Genomic DNA, 22,844 nt, shown 5'->3' on the forward strand with positions numbered 1-22,844 from the left:
TTTTTGGTTTATAGATGAGTGACTCCTTAGACTTTATATCTGGGCAACTATTTGTTTATTAGAAGTTCAGGCCACACACATCAGAATATAATTCACAGATCTCTCATTTTTGAGTGCAGTATCACTTTTGTCTCATAAAATTTAGTTTCACTATTTCTACCTTCTTAATCTTCTCCTTTCCTATACTGCTTTATGGGGTTAGATCTCAAATATTTCAGACTTTAACAATTACCAGCATCCATGCTTGAGAAGCAATGATTTCTAACACTTTTCAAGGTATTCATTAGCTGGTTCTCATTTTAACAAGGAAATTCAAACTGTCAAGAGATCATTTTGATCAAGCATCTTTGCTTACTGAAATAACACAAGCAATTTAGATACCAAGCTAAATGCAGATAAGCTCAAAAGCAATCATGTGTCTTTACTTAGGAGGGCAAGTGAGATATTTTTCTAGGAAATAAATTGAAAAGCCAAAGCTATAAAGCCATCTCCACCTATTTGTGTACAGCATTTTGATTTTATCATGCTTTACAAAGATAAATATAATAAATACCACCTGTCAGCAACTTGGCATAAATATACCCATAATATATTTAATAGCATCCTTTGAAGCACAATCATCCGACACCCCCAAATATTACTGACATAAGCTAAATGAACAGAAAGCTTTTTCTTTCACAGAGGCTGTGGCTCTGCTGCCGGCTCTGCTTCCTAAAGTGTAATGGAAGGCAGGGATCCCCATTGTTGGTCTTTATCCAGTATTTCCTATAGTCACATTGCATACAAAGTCAGAGCCTTTGGCCATAAACTAATAAACCTCTGTCCTGTTAGTTCAAAAGCATGGATTTCTAAAAGACCCCTATTAGCCAGGAATAGAAGTACACACCTGTAATCCCAGCTCTCTGAGGGAAGAGGATCACAAGCTCGAACCCAACCCAGGCAACTTAGTGACTGAGTGGAACCCTGTCTCAAAAATTTTTAAAAATGAGAAGGGAGTGTATCTCAATAGAAGGCTCTGTGTCCAGATTCCACTGCCAGTACTTCTAAAAAATAAATTTAAAAATCATCACCTCAGGGTGATAATTAAACGAGATAATTAAAACTAGGTACCTTTAAACAATACTGGACTTATGATGACCCAGCCATCATTTCCATGCTTAGTACCAATATAAAATTACAAAATACAATGCAACAGTAGTTATAATGATAATAAAAACCACTAACAAAAATAGCTCTAGAGTGTTTCCTGTGTGCTAGTTATGTGCATTAGCCCTTCTAATACTTGTAGTCACTCTGAGGAAAACACTATGACTGTTATCCTCATTTTGAAGGTAAGCACTCATAGGGAGAAGAACTATCTCAGGTTGAGCAGTCATGGAGAGTGTTGGTGGCATGACCAGAATTTGAACCAGGCTACTGGGCTCCAGAGCCTACCCTCCTGAATCATGCCTATCTGCAGAGTGCTCCATGGTAGCATCTAAGGATGCATGAGCTTTTATCACAACTAAAAGTAATGTAATGTGGTTTCCTGTAGGCCACGTAAGCATCTCAGGTAATGGTAGAGAGTATTACTCTTCGCCCTGTGCAAAAAGCAACCGAGATCAATGCTGACATTGGCAATAAATCGCTACTACAAATGATGACAATATTTGAATGTTAATAGCACAACTTGGCTAGTTGAGCTCCTGTTTTGCTCCCTGAGCCTGTGCTGAAGGTTTGAGCATGAACCCCTAAATGTGCTCCACACACATTAGTGAGGACTAAGCTGAGCTAAAGGCAGCTGGGACTCAGATGAAGCCCTCTGCTTTTGCTTCCTTTGCCTAAATCCAAATTCATGTTGCCCTTTTTTAGCAAGGTGCCCCATTGCGTCCCCATGCCAGGGACAGAAGGACTACTCTTGCCAAGATGCTTCTGCACCACAGATTTTACCTTCTGTTACCATGCCCAGAGATTTCCACACTTCCTTCTTATTTGAAGACAGGGGGGAAAAAGGACAAAATTACAAGCTAGGGGTGTAGCTCAGTGATAGAATGCTACTAGCCTACCATGTGTGAGGCCCTGGGTTTGAGCCCCTGCACCACACACTCACACACATACACACACACACACACACACACACACACACACACACACACGACAAAATTACCTCCCCCAGATTATTTTAAAGATCTAATTTGTGTTTTCTAAAGTCATTTCGAGGTTTTCTTATAGTGTCATGCAGGGCCCCTTCTATAACTGGTGCTCTGAATCTACTTTGTGGGAAAACTGGCCCATTTCAAAGTCTGAGGACCGGCACCTAGGTCCAGGCACTCCATCTACTTCAACCCATCCAGATCACGGCCTCGCAGAATAAGCCCACTAACTAAGCCTAAACTCTTTTTCCTTCTTCCTCATGGGGTAAACAAGTCCCTGAATTTAACCTGTTCCATTCTAACAGCTCATTCTATGTGAGTCCCAACTCATCTAAGTATTAATAAAAGTTATGGGCTTTTTCTCTTTGAGAAAAGATTACTTACTGTCATTAAATTTTGTTTTGCATACTATATACCAATACATCTTCACTAGTAAGCCCCAGATCTGGCTAATCTTTCATAGATAAAGAAAAACCTTACCACAGGGAATAAAACCATCAAAATTAACATATGGTTACAGTAGTTATTATGAATTTGTATTTGTATATTTTTTGTTTGGCTAATTTTTGCTTTTTGAGATACTAGGGAGTGAACTCAGTCCTTTGCACTGAGCTACAACCCCAGTTCTTTTTTTTTTTCTTCGATTTTTTGTGTAGAGATAGAATCTCTTTAAGTCATTAAATTGCCCAGGCTTGGCGTGAAAATGTGATCCTCCTGTCTCAGCCTCCTGAATGATGGCATTATACTCATGCACCATAATATCTGGTTGTGTTAGTTTTGGACATTTTGAAAACTTTTTTTCCTAATCAACGGCATAACAGATTTAGACTAGTATAAAAATACAGACTCACAGATAAGGATTCAGTAGCACAAGTGCCTGCCTGGCAGGTACAAGGTTAGGAGTTCAATCCCCGGTACAAAAAAAGAAAAAAAAAGGAAAGAAAGCAAAGAAAATGTGTAAATATACAGACTCTCTACTTTGCCGAGTCATCAATAAGGTTGATTCTCATGGCTGCTTGATGAAGATTCTGTGACAATCAAAAACAGTGACACTTCGTGCTTAAACATGCACTCCTACTACAGGCCTGAAACAAGGCCTGCTCCTGGATTCCCACCACTCCCCTTCCACAGCCGAGATGGAAGCACACTGCTTCAGTCACAATGCAGCCTAACAGCATTTTAAATGTGTGGGGGCATTTACAAAAAATTTCCATGTCACACCTATGGGCAATGAAAACTGGCAGGGCCATCGGGGACATTCCAGAGCCATGACAAAAGTCACAGTCATCAAGTGTTTTATCAAAATTATTTCTTGATAAGAAACTTAAAGCACATTTCTTTGGGTGCTCTAGCTGCCAAAGATATGGGCTGGTAGTTAGCAGTAAATATTCTTTGATGAATTATTAATGTAATTGCCAGGATAGCGTCCATGGCTACTTGGCTGCATGAAAACCAAGAACTCCACAGTTCTTTTTGCCTGTGGTTCTGTTGTCTAGTGATGAGCTTCTCTGTCCTAGTATGTATGTCCAAATGTGGAGTCTCAAGGCATAGAGGGAAGGAGCAGGTTAGGGGTGTCGCCTGCCCTCTGGCTTGCTCAGCACGGCACCCCTTTTCCTCAGGCCAGGCCAGCCCATGAGGATGCATATACAGTTGCCGTATAACTGTTGCAGGCCCACGGAATCCCTGAAGGCTGAAAACATAAATCCTACCCTTTGTGGATGTCTGAAACTAGCTTTAACAATAACAGCAACAGTGACTGCTTCTGCCACCACTGCTTGTGACCAGCACATGCCCACAGGCCGTACACCAAGCACTTTACTTTCTTGTTCCTTAATGTCCCTCAGCTCTGTGAGGTAGCTCACTGATGAAGTTCACAGAGACAAGGATTCTGCCCAAAGTGACAGAAGGGGATGAACTTAACTCAGACCTGAATATTAACCACCATGACAGACACAGGGTCATATGAGGAACACCACTGACGTGTCCATCATCAACAACCAAGCCACGCCAAACCCTGCTTTCTCTGAAAAAAATGGGAAAAGCAGTTGGGGTGCTCTGGATTTCTTTCATTTCATTCCTGAAGGAGAGAAAAAGGGTGATGAGCGAGTCTTCTGGAGTGGAGGTCTGCTTCCTGTCCTCTCTAGAATGGCCTGGTTTTCTGCTGTATTTAAAAACACCCAAGCCCAAAAGATGGTCTGGTTTCTTTTCTCAACCACTGGCCATTCTCTGTAGAGACACAGCTCAAGACCAGAGTGTTTTTCCTCAGGTGTAAAAGTCATTACTGAAGTCTTCTTTTAACCTTTAACCACAAGGCTTATATAAGGAACTTTTTGTATTATTATTCAACAATTAACTCCTTACCACACACTGTGTCAAAGTTCTGGGTTTATCAGCCTTGGCTGGCTGGCGATAACCTGCCACCAAACAGCTGAAGCCAGAAACCAGAAGCCACATTGTTCCCCTTGCCCCAGCAGCTGGTTGCTCTCCAGATAGAGCTGGCCTCTGTGTCCCCCGCCCAGCACCTGAGGCTGCCCTTGGGCTGCCCTTCCCTCTCTCATTTCTTTTTCTCCAGACCCACCATCTTCAAAACCATCTTCTAAAAGGCAGCAAAAAGCAAGGGTCCTGTCACTCAGACCTGTCTTGCAGGTGGTAGATGGCTACCGAATGCCAAATTAATGCTGCCCTTCCTCTCTCAGACTTGTCACTGTGCAAGCTGGAGGCTTTCCAGTGCCTCCACCTCCAGGAATTTGGAGATTAGACCATGAGATCTGCTTCCTCAAATTACATAATCCCTACTCAAATAGCTAGAAGCCAGATCTGATTTACCAATTATTTCATTAACCTATGACTAAAGAGTACAAACATCTTGGAGTTCAACTTCCTGTCCCCTCCTGACAAATTCACTAATACACCTGCCACTGAATAGTCTGCACTTCACTTTTGTCTCCTCCCATCTTGATCTGCCTAACAAAAGTCACCTGCTAGAGGGAAGGGAACAGAACCTGGGGGAGTCTCCACTTTCACAAAAGTTTAAACCTTTTCATAATAAATGTAAAGATGCATTTCAAAAAATGTAAAAAGAATTAACATACTTCCCAAACCACAGCCTGGACAGCTTACATTTCTGCCCGCAGTAGTCCAATCAGCCTGTCCCTGATGGCCACAGGTTTTGTTAACTTCACTCATCTCTCCTGCTCACTTCTCACATCTGCCACTAATTCTCCACTGATGCAACAAAGCTGAGCTCTCTTTCTCTTACTTAAGTCAGCCAAAGGGAAGAGAGAAGCCAGACCCTAAGTCCCCATCAAAGGCATCTGTCATCTGAAATCCAGTCATTCTGCGTATGAAAAATATACTTTTCCATTGGGCGACCTTTGATGTAGTCATTTGTCTCCCTGTTCACACCTGTTCTAGCAGGACTCAGCCCGGATGAAGCCCCTGCTGAAGGGGTGAGGCAGCCTTATGAGTGGAGCCATAGAGATGGGTGAGTGGGGAGAAACCAGACACAAGCTGTGTTAGCCAGGTGACAAGGTCTAGAGCTGGAGAAGGCTGGGGCACAGGGAGAAGAGCCCAGCAATGCCTCTTGCTGATGGGTATGGAAGAAGAGCATTCCAGAAGCCTGGGGAAAATGTGTTGATTATCATTGCAAGTGGGACAAGTAGTGTTGACTCCATAAAGAAATTTAAGTAAAAAATAATTTCTTGTGAAAGCCAAACAGAGATGGCCTTAGAGAATGAAAATGTCAGTTCTTCCTCACTGCCACTGTATTACATACAGTGGGGGAGTCTTGCTCAATAGTTCTCTTAATGACATCTGGATACCTGGTCTATTGATCTGCCGGTGAAAAACCACATCCCTCACTTCTCTCTGAGACCAGTAGAATTCACAGCAGGCAGTTCATGCAGAAAACAAGCCAGAGTGGAAAGCTTCAGGTACACCTCATCCCAGGTTAGGGCTGCAAAACAAAGACAGCTCTGCCTTCCCCTACACTCCGGCATGGCGAATCCTGTCAAAGGATTCCAGTTTGCCTGGCTTGGCCACACTCCTCTGAGACAGACCCTGTGATTGAGAAGGCATGGTCTCCTGTCTGATTTTCTCTCAAATGTAATTCTGATTCCACTGCAGTATCAGATGACTGTGTACTTGGGAAGGTGGGTTCTTCTGTGGCCCTAGAGGATGAACTGTTCTTGATCTACCCAGTCACGGTAATCTGACTCCCAGGCAGTTCCTACTGTAGGCATGGTTATAGCACAATCCAAGTAACAAGATCTGACCCAAAGCGAAATTGGCAAGGGGATTTTTGAGAAAATGTTCCTTATTCAAATGAACATCAAAGGTATGGCCTGCTCTGCAAGTGCTGTGCTGCTGAGCTATACCTTCACCTCCCTCCATCCCTCAGTCTCATTCTTGATAAAATGCACCAAACTGGGACTCTTTTCCTTCCTTAAAGAGATTGTATGAAGATATTATGCCTGTCACTGTTGCAGCCTCACTCTGACCATGAGGAGCAAACTGATGATGAGAATCATCCTAGGAAGGACTGTAGAAGAAGACAGACACACCTGGAACCTTGGTGACATCACCGTGTCACCATGTTGAACAGGCAGCCAGTCTGCAGGGAGAGTTACAAAGCTGATGCTCTTGCAGTCCACAGAGCCAGTAAGCAGTTCCTGCTTTATGAATAATCAGAAGGGCTGACGGCCATGGAGATCCTACTACCTGCCAGGCAGTCATCCAAATGCCTTAAGCAAATCACCTTTTTGAATCTATACAACCCAACACAGTAGCTACTTTAATCACTCACTCCTTTTTAGATGGGCTGACAAGGTCTAGAAGCACTCATTTATCTGATATCTTGAATTTAGCCATGCCAGTTTTGTGGCTCAAACCCAGGGATTCCCAATCCAGAGCTCTTAACCCCAGGGTTGCTGTTCCTGGCTTTCTACAGTTTAATTTCATTTACTTATTTATTTATGTCCTGGGAACTGAACTCAGGACCTTGCACTTGCCAGGCAGGCAGTGCCACTGAGCTATATCTCTGGTTGAATTTCAAAAGCTTTCTCATTGCTTTTTGTCTCTCTCTTTTTTTTTTCTTTTTTCTGGTACCAAGAATCGAACTCACGACCACCTGCTTACAAGGCAGGTGCTTATGCCGCTGAGCTAAATCCCCAGCCCCCTTCTCATTGCTTTTTGAAGAACTGTCTTTTTATTTGAGCTCGTCTGCATGGGTTTGTGCTCACTGCACCCAAATATCTTCTCAGACAGACTCAAGCTTTTCTTTCTACTCCCTATGACACGTCTGTGAGTCTCAGTGTCTCTCTGTAAAGGGCAATGAACCCAAGTCACACACGAACGCCATGATTCAGTGGAATTTCTGCTTCTCTGTTCTGCTCCTTCCCTGTTACATGAGAGGTGAGAATTTGACATCGGGGGCTCTTGGGGGTGTTAAGTGCCATCATGATTCGATTATTCATTAAAATATCAGTGAGCACAGAACAAGGATAACATGTTGACCCTGCTTCAAACAATATCCTTGCCTCCTTTCTTAACTTTTCAAAGTGAAAGTTTTTACATAAGAGGTACCTTGCAGTCACAGCTGTCTCTGTACTCTGGAGCAGAGGAAGGCGTTTCTATGACCTTCCTACTGTTTATTCACATCACACCCTCACTCTCTCATTCATTCCACAAATATTTGAGTATCTGTGTGCACCAGGCACTACGCTAGGCACTGGGTATCAACAGCTTGTGTTCTCTGCCCTCATAGAGGGCAATAAAGTGTAATGATACACCCTGAGACTTCTTCCTCTAAATCAATAAGAATGAAAAAAGAACACGGGGGCTGGGCTGCAGCTCAGTGCTGGAGTGCTTGCCAGCATGCGCGAGACCCTGAGCTCAAGGCAAAGATAAATAAAAAAGGGAAAGCAGAGGGCTGGGTGAATGGTTTTGTGGGGAAATCAAACATGGCAGTTAGGTGTACAAACCCTGCTGGCAGAAAGCATGGTCAAACCCCAGCTCTGCCGCTGTGGGACGCTGGTGAGATACTTACAGGTACCTCCATTGTTTAACACACAAACAGGATGAAAATTACATCTTTGTCATTGGATTCTTATGTTAGCATCTTTTGTAAGTCATCTAGAACATAGTAAGGACCAATTGTTCAAGAGATACAGTGAACTCTAGTTCTCTCTGAACATAACTGGGACACATGGAACAGGCCGAGATGTGACAGAATCGCAGGCACACAGCATTCATTGTCAGTGCTGGTGCACCAGCACTTCAGGCACTGCGACCGCGGTGATCACCATAGAAGGACGATGCCCTAGGCCACTGCCCCTCATTGAACAGAGCCTCTGCAATTTCTTAATTCTTGCTCTCAGAACTCCTAAACTAGTATGTCAGTTAAAGAGAATTTAGGATGACTCTTCTAGAATTTGGCTTTTAATGAGATCTTGGAAAAAGAACTCGCACATTTGGAAAGGCCACTGGAGATCAAACTCTCATAAAAAAAGAGGGGGCCTCTGGTCACTGATAACCCAGCCCCCAGCCCGGCTCTCATTCCCAATGATGAGGGTGCACACCTGAAGACAGACGTGAGCCTTTATTGAGTTCTCATCCTGGTTCCAGAGCAGGGATAACCCTTAGTAATGGCTGTGGCACATGTGGCAGTACATGCCTATAATTCCAGCTACTCAGGAGGCTGCAGCAGGAGGATCACAAGTTCCAGGTCAGCTTGGGCAACTCAGCAAGATACTATCTCAAAATATAAAATGAAATGGGCTGAGGATATAGCTCACTGCAAAGTCCTGAGTTCCATCCCAGGACTAAGAAAAACATAGTGACAGTTGTCACACGCTTAGAGACAAAGATCCCCTCTTTTCTCCAAGCTGGTGGACCTAGTCATCACTGCTCATGAGTTATAACTGAATTTTTCAATTTATAGGAGGAGGTCAACAGAATCCAGACACTTAAATGTGAGGGTCCCCAGGAAGATCGTTTTGAGACAGAGCCTTTGAACTGCCCCCAAAGCAACCTTGCTTCTTCTGAAGTCCAAAAAGGAAAATATACTGACTCCTTGTTTTCATTATATCTGCAACAAGTTTCTCCCAACCTCCAGAAAGGAACACATATCAAAACTTAAATTTGAATTCATTTCAAATTCGTGTGAATTCGGTAGATTTCAACAGAATTTTGTAGCTGAAATTGAAACCAAATGTCTTTAATACACCAGTACTTGAAGAGTATGGACTTCATACATTCAAAGAGAAACAACTGTTTACCTTAAACAAGGCCAGTTTTTAAAAAGTAAGTTTTTTCCCTGTATCTTTGCAAAGATATGGAGTCAGGTCCTGATTAGCAGATAGAATTGAATTCTTAAGAAGCCACGGTTAAAAGTTTAATTCTCATAAGGAACAATCCAAAAACAGCAGAGCCATAAACTTGGAAATCTTAGAAGCCAACCTCTTATCCAAATGCCTGAGCTCCCAGACCAGCGACTACCAGGCCTCTCCTGGGGAGTTTCCAACAGGGACAGCGCCCCCTTTAGACAGAAGCCTGTTCTGTGCCGTGTGCTCACATTCTTCTGTCTTTAAAACTGCACAGGTGATGGTAATAAAGGAGCACACAGTTGGCAACAAGTATGGAAGATTGTCTGAGGGCTGGCCCTGTGCCAAAGGCCACACATTACTTCATTAAATCCTCATGCGAGGTCTCCAAGATAGCTTCTGGGTTCACTCAGAGGAAAAGCCAAAGGTGATTAGTGGCCCACAAGACCCTGTTAGCCTACCAGCTCTCGTTTTTCCTCCTCCATTGGGATTCCCAGCTCTTCTGAAAACACTCAGCTCCTCTGGGCCTTTGTTTTGTTTATCCCACTTAGAGTATTAGGAATTCAGCTTTATTTTCTGAGTTTTAGCTAAATTGGACTTTTTTGTTTCCCAGTACCAGAAATCGAACTCATGACCACACACTTGCAAGGCAGGCGCTTATGCCACTGAGCTAAATCCCCAGTCCGCCCCTGGGCCTTTGTATGTGCTGTCCTCTTTCTGCAGTGGTCCGAAGATATCCATGACTCTTTCTCTTACTGCCTTCAAATTTTCTGTCAGACAGCATCCACCCCTGCGTCCTTTTCTTACTCTGCTTTACGGAAACAGAAGTATCCACTTCATATGATGCACCTCTCTGCTTATTATGTTGGGCTATAGATAAGATCAACTTCAAATTTAACCACAACTGGCTTATTTTTGGGCTATCTCTGTCACTTGCCTAGAATGTGTGCCAGGAATTTTGTCTATTTTTTGTTCACAGCTCTAAACTCAGTACCTGAGACACAGCTGGTACATGATCCTCCTTAAGAACATGGTTATGTTTTACACAGGAGGCTCCAGGCATAGAGAAGATAAGTGGCCATGCCTGTCACAGAAAGCAAGAAAGACTTTCTTAGGAACCCGAAATTCGAGAAAACACTTAGGGCATGTCCTTTTCCTGGGGTCGGTGGTATTCCTTTGGGCCATGAACACAGCACACAAGGTCTAAATAACTCACAAGCACTAGCAATGCAGGATACACAGCAGGATACCAAAGGTATTCATTGTTCAAAAACTATATACCTAGGAGAGACAATCTGGAATATTTTCTGACTCCATAAGAAAAATGTATTTCAAAATTTTGAGGGACTGTGCCAAACAAACTAAAGAATAAAGGAGATATGAAAGTTCTCATGAAAGTGTTTTCCCAGGTTGTCCAGTGGCAAAGAAGGGTGGCAAAGAACCCTCCTTCACAGACGCCATTCACATCCAAGGTTCCATGGTCCTTTCACATGACTATATGTAACCTTGGCAACAATGCAAAAATTCAGCTTGCAGGTGAGGATCTGCCCTCTGAGACTTGTACACCTTCCTTCCTAAAATAGTCCTGCAAGGGGCAGAATGGAAATGAAATCTAATTCTTCAGTCTCTACCTGGGTTGCCGGCCCTGGCTTCAGGTGGTTTTGAAATTTTATAGTGTTTTCTATCCTGAGAAATAACCTGTTTTTGTAAATGGCTATTTAATGCCTCATCCATTAAAAAATTAAAAATTACAAATCTTACTTCCTTTCTGCCCTCTTTTGCAGAGGTCTGCTATTCCCTAGATCCAAGAGATTCCTACTGGAGGAAACAGATAGGCACAGTAGAATTAGTGTCTTTGTCTGACGTTCATTTCACTAAATAAACACCCAGCCTTATAAAGCTCACATTATCACAGAGGAAAAAAATGGAGCTGCTGACTGTTGGCTAAGAGAAGCAAATACCAGGAAAATCTTAAGACTCTGACCACATTTTTCTTAACCATATTTTTGCCAATTATTTTGCCCACAGCATTGAAAACTTGTTTTCACCTGCATTCTTTTTTCCAAAAGGAAAAAAATTCTATCCTGTGGAGGACAGGGAAAAAAGTGAAACCTCAAAACCACATACAAATTGCTCATTTAAAGAACAAGAATTAAGGATGTGGGAGCTTTTCTTCCTTAAAAGCTTGTCATTCTGTAGAAAGAATCTGAATCCTGTTCTGATTCTTCTTGGGCAATGGAGCAGTTTTTGGTTTTGTGTTAGTTAATTTTAATTAAAGGAAAAAAAAAAAAAAAAAAAAAGCAGGGCCAGGGTGCTCCATTCTTGAGTTGCTGTTGCTATGAGACTTCCTGGGCCACAACAGATGGCCACAGGAATAGTTCTCAGGCTCAGTGGCAGCGGCTCAAGCCCTCGCTCAGGCATACCATTAACATTCCTGAAATGCTTCACCTCTAGACTGGCTCACCCTCTCCCGGGCTGGCCTCCCTGTCAAGGGGCCAGGTTTAAAATTCGTCAAAATGAGGTGGATCAGGCATCTCCAGGGAAAGGCGATATCTCCCCCAACTGTCTTTCCCAATTAGAGTTCCCAGCAAAGGTTACCAATCAACTACCAGGCTTCTGGACCATTCAGGTGATTAGATAGCACACACGTGTACAATCGTCCAGTCGAACTCAGGCCACACTTCCGGCCTGATACATTTAATTGTCTCCCTCCCTCCCAGAGTACAGTGATCAAGTTAAGAGAGCCTCAGCCTGGAGCAATTTTAATACTCAGCCTGGGGGAAGGTGTGAGGATTCCTAATTTTCCCCTTTACTAGACAGAAGCAGAAGGGGTACTGAGTGGCCTGAGTTGGGAACTCCTCTCTAACTTCTTGGCACTGTTGGACAAATTAAGTCTGCTCCACCCCTTTTTTCTGTCTTTCAAAGCAGGACAATGATACTGATGTATTCAGTGTCAGAAAGAGAAATAAGTGAAATATGATTAATAAATAAGAAACCATAGCATAAACATAAGCTCACTAAGACTGACTCCCCTTTGCTGTGAAGGGGAAGACGAGGGGGTGCTGGAGCATGCATCCACCTTGCATGGTGTGTGATCCCCACTGCAGGTCTATTCACCAGTGGGAAAAGACAGATTCTGGTGGTCAGGGGCTCCTAGTAGCTTTATTGCTCCCGGTATTTTGGTTCTTTGTTTAAAACAAATAAATAAATGACTTTAAATGGCTGTAGCTGTTCAAAGTGGAGCTCATTTAGAGTCATCCCCAGAGTTTCTGCTTTAAAGTCAGGCTTGGGGCACAGAAGCAAAGTCTATGTGCCTGTTGCTGTCAGGGATTACCTGGTCACCTAGGGACCAGCAGCACCCTCCTGCCAGGAAGACATACACTTTCCTGGACCACTTTTCTCTGGATAAGAATAGAAGATGTCACAAATTCTATGCTGCCATTTTTATTTTTAAATTAAAATACTATCCAATTCAGAGACAAAATGACTCAAGATCACTTAGGTTCTTGCCTTTCCAAACCTCCCAGCTGTCCTGAGGCATAGCTTCCCACTTGTCTCAAAAGGTAATCATTTAATTCGCTATGGCTTTTGTTCTTTATTTTAAAAACATGGTTTTAGAGTTCTAGCCAACAAGAAGTACCCACTTTTCACTATCAATCAGCTGCATTTTCATGCAGCCCTCTGTGTGTGTGGGGGTGGTGGTGGTAATTGATGGTGGTGAGGACTGCACTCAGTTCCCAGGTCTAGGGCCACTGAGCCTCAGCATGCTACTCTCCTGCCCATGGGTATAGCTGGGCACTGGGTAATTTGGAGCTCCCTGGCCTCCTCGGCTCAGGAAGGAGAGGTGGTTGACATTGCCTCCCATTGCAGAGCTGAGCACACAGTGTGTGGGGGAGGGGAAGAGGCTGCTAAGTGCTGAGATCCCCACCTCACAGGAAGGGACGCCACTGCACAGCCCACAGCTGGCAGGCATCCCGCTGTTCCAGGAAGGAGGATTCAAAAATGGTCACCAGGGAAACAGTTAGTTTAAACAGTAAGTTTAATACTCCTGCTCTTCCATCTGACTCTACTGACACTGCTCTCAGAATGAAATACCTATCATCTCTCCTACGTCCTAATGACTGCATGGCGTTACACCTATAGGGTCTCCTGGTACCCTGCAGATATGCACATTCTACATTCTTAATCTGAACCAGGAAAGAGGGGTATTACCATGATTTCCTTATTTTTTAAGTAGAGATAATGTTTTCCAACTACCTTTCTTGTCTTTCTGCACTATAAAAGATAGTGATGAGAGGTACAATTGTATTTAAGCCTTCTCATATAAAAATGACATCATTTTAACCCAGAAAATCATCCTCAATTTTTATATTCTCTAGATTGTAATTCCTAAGGGTAGAATTTTGAAATACAAATCAATGCTAATATTCAATATCTACTTAGATTTCAAAGATCATTTCTTTTTAACTTGGTTAACGTTTATAAATTCACTTAGCTTTATCTTCCTATTTACATACCAGTCGATATATTTAAACCATCACCAAGCCTATATGTACTATTTACACTCAAATGATACCTAAAATGATTGCTGAATACTTGTGTGATGATCACATTTCATTTCTGGAGTTTTTATTTACCAAAGCAGTCATTTTTAGAATTTGTATGCAGCACTACTAATGTGTTGATATTATAGGAAAATGATCTTACAAAGACACATTAGCTGACAGCTGAAACAGATGGAAATTTTCAAGTAGAGTAACTAGAAAGAGGAAGAAAAAGACATCTTGCAGGATGACCAACAGAGATTTCCAGCCAGTGCTTTTGACACTTTCTCTGTCTTCCCTATTGCTGATTACTCCTTGACTAGAATCATTAGCACCTAGTAAATATGTTCCTTTTGAAATTAGTAAGGTGAGAAAGGTCCTCTTAGAACCTGTTTGGATTTATGAAGAGACCTTCCCCATTTATAAAATGTTTGCATATTTTAAAATTTAAAATTCAGAGGAAAATTACTTTCTCCGCATCACAACAAAACAGCCTGAGTGAAAACACTACTTGCAAACCATTTAACATTTTTACAGATCTTTGACTACTAAATCCTCAAATAACAAGTATCCTAACAGTAATCCATGCTACAATGGTCTTTGAAGAATTTGTTAGTTGATTTATAAGTAAACTAAAATCAGTAGAAAGTAAGCTTAATCAGAATCACAGCTTCACATTCTTAAGCATCTTAATGCATGCAGCTGATGGAAAGCGAGCTTGGGCAAAGGGAGCAAACCAGGACAATCAAAAACTCCTTGGCAAAGTGAAATTCACTAACTCATCTAGGTTGGACAAGTCTGAAACAGAAAAGCTGCTTTTATATCTCAAGAGAAAAACGTTTAAAAATAAGAATAATCAAAAAACTGGATTGTAAGTCACAGGGCAGAACAGCTCGAGGAACTCACAATGTTCAGCCTGACGAAGAATTATTTTATCATTGCCGGCGTCTTCAAGGGTGCAGGAATGAACCAAGTCCCTCTGCCCCCTTCACATCTGCATTTACTCATTTTGATGCTATGGCCACCAGCTGGATAACTTAGTGGTTTCATCATTAAAGCTGACACTCCACAAGTTCCCTACCTTTCTTCAGTTTTTCCTCCCAATGCTGGCATTTCTCGAAGATAAAGGCAGAAATAATACCATCAAAAAATAACTAGTTTACAATGAACTCACCTTGCAGAGGTCTAAACCCCAGCTGTCGCTGTCCTCAGTTATCTGCTGGTCTTTTCTGCCCAGCGAGACACACTGGGCCAAGCTGGCCCACGAGGGGGCTCAGTGCTCGGGGGAGGTGACCCAGAGGCACAAATCTGGCGCAGAAAGAATCCCGGGGCCAGCTCCAGGAAGGCCAGAGCTAAGACACAGGTGTCTGTCACCGCCCAGGCACCTCTGATTAGCCAAGTCCGAAAGGCAGTTCCAGTTCCCCTCTCGCCAGCCAATCGCAGGCTGCCGGCCTGACAGGAGCGGCCCCCAGGTACCGGGAAGTTTGTCCACCCAGCCCGCAGAGGCTGAGAACCAGTTTCTATCCCTCCACTGACTTTCCTGAGAGTCTGTCAGCTGTGGTGAGGAAAGTTTGTGGGTTGTGCAAGCACCCCCCTGCCCTTTGCAACCCTGGTAGCTCTGGGGTCCTCTAACTCGCAAGCAATCCGTGTGCTGCAATGACAGTTAAAGAGGAGGTAAAGGAGAATCCTTTACTGTGCTGGCAGCCACTCAGCGCCTTCTCAGCTGCTCCTCTCCCTCCCTGTTGGTCTCCATGCAGGCATCTCAGCTGCAGATTACGTTCAATTTTTAATGAGTGATGGTTTTTGCAAGCACATTTCTTACTTGGGAGAAACTGGGAAAAGGCAAGGGAGACACAAATAAAAGAAAGATTTTTTTTTTTTTACAGTTGTGGTTCCCAACAATGAAATTTAATATTGTAAAGACTGCTTAGAAAAACGAAAACAAAACCCTGTATTTTAAACCTCAGTAAAATGAAGTGCAAGGCACCTTTGTGGACAGGACCCATCACAGGCTCCCCAAAGAGCTAAAGGAACTTTACATCTATCATCAGAGTCGCTGAAACAGCTATCCTCTGCAGCTGTAAGGATAAGTAGTGTTTGATTCAAGCTTGGTATTTGCCCCAGACTGTAGGGGTCAGCTTAATAGTAACCACAGACACAAAGACAGAGCGAGAAAAGGAACAGTGCACACAGAAAGAAAATGGGGCTCCAAGTGCGTCTGAGTGTGGAGGATGTGAATGCATTTTCATCAGGCAAGGACTGCTGTGGCGGGAAAAAAGAAATAACAGGATCCACAGGTCATTTCTAAATTCCCTTGCAAAAGAATCTTAAGATTTTGAGACTGTTTTAAGATGTGGAAAGAAAGCAAAAACACGCGCATGCGCATGCGCGCACACACACACACACACACACACACACACACACACACACACAGGACAGAATTTTGAAGTCGCGGGTCATTTTACTCTATACACGATAGTTGTCACCACACCAGACACCAAGACACTCTAACACATCTTGAAGACATCAGTACATTTTAAAGGTAAGACCAATTTCAAAGACTGCTATGCTAACTAGAAAGGCTGTTTCTCAAGTAAGTTCAAGGCCTGCCTGAACTGCATGGAGACCCTGTCTCAAAAAAAAAAAAAAAAAAAGAAAGAAAGAAAGAAAGGCTGTTTTTCCAGAATGGTCCACTTGAATTCCACAGCTATTTATATCTCTTTCCTGTGAAGTCTAAGGAGAAATCAGATCTATCCATATGAGGGTTAGGGTGGAGTACAGATTTGTCTACCAGCAGAAGAGAATCTTCCATTAGATCCTGCAGGGAAGAAGTATTTTTTCAAAGGCAGCTTGCTTTCTTTTGAGGAAAGCAAAGTTCTCATCCCATGCTTGTGTTTTCCTCCCCTACCGTACAATCTCCCCAAATGCATCTTCTTCCACCATACAGCTACTTCCCATAGGCCAGAGTTCAAGAGCAGCAGAGATACACAATTCATGTTTAATGTGTCAAATGTAACAGCCTCCTGCTGCTGACCAAGATCCCATCTCCACCCTGCAGAATGACAAATGGTTATGCTTCACATTTGTTTATCCCACCCAGCCATTTAGTGTGGGAATGCCATTCCCTCCAACGGTAGAACATTCCCAGGAGTTCAAAGCAGTGGAGTCAACTCCTTCGTGTCTCAGTGAGTTCCTCAAAGTCCAGCTCTGTTCAGCCTAAGCTCACTTAAAATCTACTCTTCAAATTCTCTGGAACAACATCCTGGACAGATTACTGGCTCCAGGAAGTATACATATCACATATGTCTGCACTGGTACTATGTGACACAAAGAAATCTCAGTGTGATTCTTTAGGGAAGCTAAAACATGCAGGTAAGCAAAAGAGAAATTAAAATTATATGGAAGCAATTTAATCACCTGTCCTTTCAAAAATTATGAAATGAAGAAGGGAATCATTGTGATATTCGCAAAGAATAGATTCCTATTGGTAAAATTAGGTTGAACCATATGAAATTGCTGATATTTGACAATTTTTGGCCCACTGTAATACAATCCCATGTGATTTAACTTATATTTCACCACTATGTAACTAGTGATTACTATATGTCTGTAGCTAATGTTATATTCTCTAATCATCACCACCATTCCATAAAGTTAATATCACAATTACTGCTCCAACTTTATAGATATGGGAATTTAGGCTTGAAACGGTTAAGAGTAACTTGTCAAACACTCCACAGATAGCACACCACCGAGCTAGAATGAATACCCAAAACTTCACTTTGAGATTTGACCCAAAACTTCACTTTGAACCACCAGCCTCAATGCTGGAGGCTTTGACATACACTGTATGATTCCATTCAGTTGACTGAATTTTTCCAAGCCTCAGTATTCTCTACTTTGAAATGAACCCCCATCCAACGGGAGACTGAAGGCACTTAGCCTGGTGCCTTGCCCATGGGAAAAGTTTAGATGTTGTGGAACAATGGTGATGCAGGCTGGATGATTGATTTCTCCATCATCACAACCTCAACTGAGACAGCATACTGTATGTCCCTATTACCCTTAGTGGCCAGGCAGACACTCATGGGTAGAGGGACAGTAAATTCTAGGGTCCTCAAGTCTAGAAGCAAAACCACTATGGTTTGGATGTGGTTTGACTGTATCTCCAAAGGGTCATGTGTTGGAAGTATGGTAATATTAGGAGACGGCAGAACCTTTTAATAAGTGGAGCCTAGAGTGAAGTGATTGGGCCCCCACGGCTGTTACCTATGTAGTTCTCATGTGACCCTGGTCAGTTCTTAAGAGAAAGTTGTTAGAAAAGGGCAGGCCTGGCCCATTCCCATTGTCTGGTTTCCTGCCTCACCATGAAAGCTGATGTGATTTAACTTGGCCAGGGAGGCCCTCACTAGAGCTGGTACCACATGGTTTGGATTTCCGTATCCAAACTTGTCAGCTAAATAAAGCTCTTTAGAATCCTACCAAGCCTCACATACTTTGTTACAGCAATGTTAAATAGACTTATACAGACACCCTTCACAATCAGTACTGACTACTCTGGTATGGAGGAAGTTCTTTCCACTGGAATGGACATGACCCCCACCTCATTTAGAAGAGAGACTATCCACACAAACACTTCCTACCTCTCTACTGACCAATGCCAGGTAAAATCCTACCCGGAACCCCATCTCCCATTTCTTGCTTTCTCCACTTCCGAATTCTATTGAGCATCAGGAATGCTTTCACAAATATCCTGACTTCTCATTTGCTACCTGCCAAGCTTCTTTGGGAATCAGGTGTAGAGGACTGAAGAGTATGATGATCTGATCTGGAAGCAGCACTGTGGAACTCTCAGACCAACCTCTCCCTTCTGGTTCTGCCACTAACTGACATCGAACGAGTCACATATTGTGTTAGACTCTACTCCTTATCCTTGGAGAAGGACCTGGTCCAGAATGTCACTAAATTTCTTCCCATCATAATATTTGTTAGTGAAGGGTAAGGGGATAAAAAGGAATATACCAGATAAATTTTTAAGGACGTGTATGATAGTACATTTTAATCTTGTTTTTCTTCTAAAGAGTAGTCCATCTACTCTGGAACATCCTGTTTTTCTTTTGATTGCCTGTTAAAAAAACAAACCAACAGAGAGAAGAGTTTTAAGTTACACTGCTGATAAACTACAGCCCAAGATGAACAGCCTTGATTTCAGAACACCAGATTTGTGCTGTTGTTTTTCCTTAATGATCTGCAGGTGTACTTGCAAGGTGCGTGGTTGGGATTAGAGAAAGGGGTCTTTGATGGGAATGCTACACAAACATCAATTCCTTTGTGTCCACCTATAGCAACTATACTCTTCTCTAGGAGTTGAAAGGTGGGCTGATTGTCTGTGTGGGGTAGACTTGGATGTTTGTCGGGCACTTACTTACCAGGGCTTGTATTTTTATGACACACTCTCAAAGCTCAAAGAGCTTTCTATAGCAGGTTTTTCAAATTAGAAGTTTATCCTTGGGGGCTAGGGATTTAGCTCAGTGGCATAAGCGCCTGCCTTGCAAGCAGGCTGTCATCAGTTCAATCCCTGGTACCGATAAAAACGAAAAAGACAAAAAAAAAAAAAAAAAAAGAAAGAAAGAAAGAAAGAAGTTTATCCTTAAGACTCCTAGGAAGAATGTAAGGAATTTTATGAATGGAGGATCAGAAACAGGGTTGTAGCCTCGAATCAGCTTTTATGATCCTCCAGCACTCACAAACTCCCAAAATCCTGCACCACTGACATTTATGTATGGTGTCTATTGTTTATTGCCCCTGCTCACAGGAATGTTAGCTCCATGAGGACAAAAATGTTTGCCTTTGATGGTGGCTCATTCCCTACAGCAAAGGCTGACAAATACCAGGTTTCCTAACAAATAAATTAAACTTCATAAAATCAGGCAGAAGATTGAAGCAGCTGGTATTCCACATACCTCACTTTCAGACATCTCACTGCACCTTTAGAGGGAAGAGGCATTGCAGAACAGATCCTGACAGCAGGATGGTGACAGCCACTGAGGTGATGATGATGTGTGAGGTGGGCAAAGGTGTCAAGTAGTAAATTTTTGCAGGGTTCAAGATTAGTTTAGCTCAATGCCACAAATTCCCACAACCAAGCTCCAGACAGAAAGAAAATTGGACAATGAGCCAAGATAAACCGAATCAACTCAGTTTCTTCCTCCTGGCCCATTTTTATTTCATGTCTCTGGAAATTGTGTTTGTTGAAGAACTTGAGTGTCCAAAGTGATCAGATTTTTAAGGCTGCTCTAAGGGAAGGGGACACACAGCCACTGAGTCCAGCTCACTTTACACCTGGGTGGACATGTTTTATGCCAATCCGAAAGCACTCTGATGTGAACAAGGTTGGGAGATAATGCCAAGATAATGCTTGGCATCATAAAAGATGTCAGTGAAGTCCAAAGTATTATTCCACAATACCTTTCCTGTTTGATAATTGTAGGACATAAGCTACACAGGATACAGAAATCAAAAGGCATGATATTTTTCCACTGCTGACGTTACTGATGACAGGTAATACTTTCGATTTAATTCTGCCTCTATTCTCCTGACAGAAAGTAATCATATCACCCTTTTTTTTTTTCCTTTTTTTTCACATCTGCTCATTCTTTGGGAAAAACCAAAGTACCTCCTCAGTAGGATGTTAGAGGTCAGAAGGCAGTAGCTAAAGGCACTGAACTCAATCAACTAAATTCAAATTATTATTCAATGCTGAAAATAAGGGGAAAGGAACTACATTTACATTCAAAACTCAGCCTTTTGGATGAAAAAGTTCTGAAGAAAGAAAAACAATAACAGCACGATTAATAGCTCATTTTAATCTCTAAGAACACCACACAACTAATAGAATAAGGCATAAAAATAGCAGCATACATCACTTACATCGATTTGTGAATATGTACCTAGTTACTTAGCAGGGTGCTCACTAGTTACCAGGCAGGATACCAAGTACTTACAGATACTGTGTTTTAACCCTTTCAACAATCCTACTAGAGAGATGCTACTATTATACCCATTTCATAGCTGAAGAATGTTAGGCATCAGAGAGGCCACAGAATTAACAAGTAGTATTAAGTACTCAAAACCAGGTGGACTGGTTTCAGAATACATGCCCTTAAACACTTCAGTGCATGTGGGATTGGCTGTTTGATGCTCCAGGCATTTCTCTGGATAGCAGGATTCTCCAGGACTCTCCATGGTGAGAATATGCCCTGCCTCTCCCGCCACTATCAGCAGAGCAGATCAGCCAAATGGCGCCAGCCAGCAATAACACGAGAGGATGTCAAGCAATTAGCCTGATGATAATTTGGTATAATAAAGCCTGCTTTGAATCGTAACTTAAAAGTGAGCAGAAAGAGAACGTTTTCCCTTTTTCTTTTCCTAATCTACATCTTGTGCTGCAAAATGTAGCTCAAGGTAGTTAAGACTGTGGGGCTAGCAAGGCCATATGACTTGAAAAGAAACGCGACACAAGATACACATTGCAAGAAGACAGCACAGGGTGCGGGCTCTTTAGTCACCCAGTAAACGTGTCACAAGTGCTCACTAAAAAGGGCACCAGGAAGGTCAAAAAGGGAAAAAACATGCCATTTCCCTCTCCGGTTTAGTATTAGAATCTATTCACTGGGCCACCCCTGGAAAAGGCAGTCCGGACAGTTGGTTGGAGATGAGAAAAGTAACTGATCAGCCTGCTTCTGGGGTACTAGACCGGCAAGGTGCAATGCCTCCTGGGGCAGGGAGAAGAGGAAAGTAGCCACACAGCAGGTGTGAGACCACAGGAAACAGAGGCCCCAGGGAAGCCCAGAAGGGGAGGCCCCATCCAGGTGGAGCCTTACAGCTCACAGCTGATTCTTCCAAGGGCCAGACATCTAGATGATATAAAATTTCCCTGTTAATTGTGGATTCAGCAAACATGTGCAGGCCAAATATTTGTGTAAGATGTCATTTTCTTATTCAAACAAAAGCTGGGAGTGGTGGTGGCACACACCTGTAATACCTGAGAAAAGGCTGAGGCAGGAGGATCACTGAGAATTTGAGGCCAGCCTGAATTGCATAGTGAAACCCTGTCGCAAAAAGACAAAAAAGAAAGAAAAATCCAACAAAGAACATTAATAAATTCATTGAGTGGGCTTTTTTAAAGTTAAAATTGATTTTTTTCTTTTACTTTTTCCTCCATAGGTGAATAGTAAACAATCAAGGTACACTGCCACAGCAGGCAGCAATGTGAAGGAGCAAGTTACCATTCACTTCAAAGACATGGATCTCAGAAACATTATCCTGAGGACAAAGAGCAGGCCTTAAAGGACACATCCTGCATTATTCTTTTTACAGAACATTTTAAAAACCAAAAAATACTATAGGGAGAAAGAAGATTAGTAACTGCAAGACCCTGGAAAGGGTACAAGAGAGGGGGAACTCTGTTGGGGTAATCAGTATATTCTATTTTGATGACTATGATATGGCTATGTTTTGGTGGTACTGGGCATTGAATGCAGGGCCTTCACAGTGAGCTATATCTCCAGTGTTTTTTATTTTGTGACAGCATCTCACTAAGTCACTAAAATAACCAGACTGGGCTCAAAATTGTAGTCTTCTTGCCTTGGCCTCCTGGGGTGTTGGGATTAAGGCATGCAGTACCACTCCCAAGTAAAACTGACTAACTTTAATTGTGGATTTGGTGTGCGTAGATCTCGATCCTTACGTGCATCTTGCTCAAATCAATTTAAAGGCCAGGATGTAGCTTGCCTAACATACATAAGACTCACACTGGGACATGTGACCTGTCCCTTGTCCCTCAC

General features: G+C 42.6%; 1 protein-coding gene across 3 annotated transcripts in view; it reads right to left on the bottom strand.

Annotated features, from left to right (window-relative positions):
* Shroom3 (shroom family member 3) overlaps positions 1-22,844 on the bottom strand; it is a 315,135-nt gene that overhangs the window by 146,968 nt on the left and 145,323 nt on the right. The window contains exon 1 of one of the 3 annotated variants that reach the window (XM_063247228.1): positions 15,173-16,370. The exons of the other annotated variants lie outside the window; for them this stretch is intronic. The gene's annotated coding sequence lies outside the window, so the exon portion shown is untranslated. Of the gene's footprint in view, positions 1-15,172; positions 16,371-22,844 lie in introns of those variants that run through there. 3 annotated transcript variants of the gene reach the window in all.

This window comes from Cavia porcellus, unplaced genomic scaffold (assembly GCF_034190915.1).
Source record: "Cavia porcellus strain 051 isolate PalLab524CR breed Dunkin Hartley unplaced genomic scaffold, mCavPor4.1 scaffold_4, whole genome shotgun sequence".
NCBI lineage: Eukaryota > Metazoa > Chordata > Mammalia > Rodentia > Caviidae > Cavia > Cavia porcellus.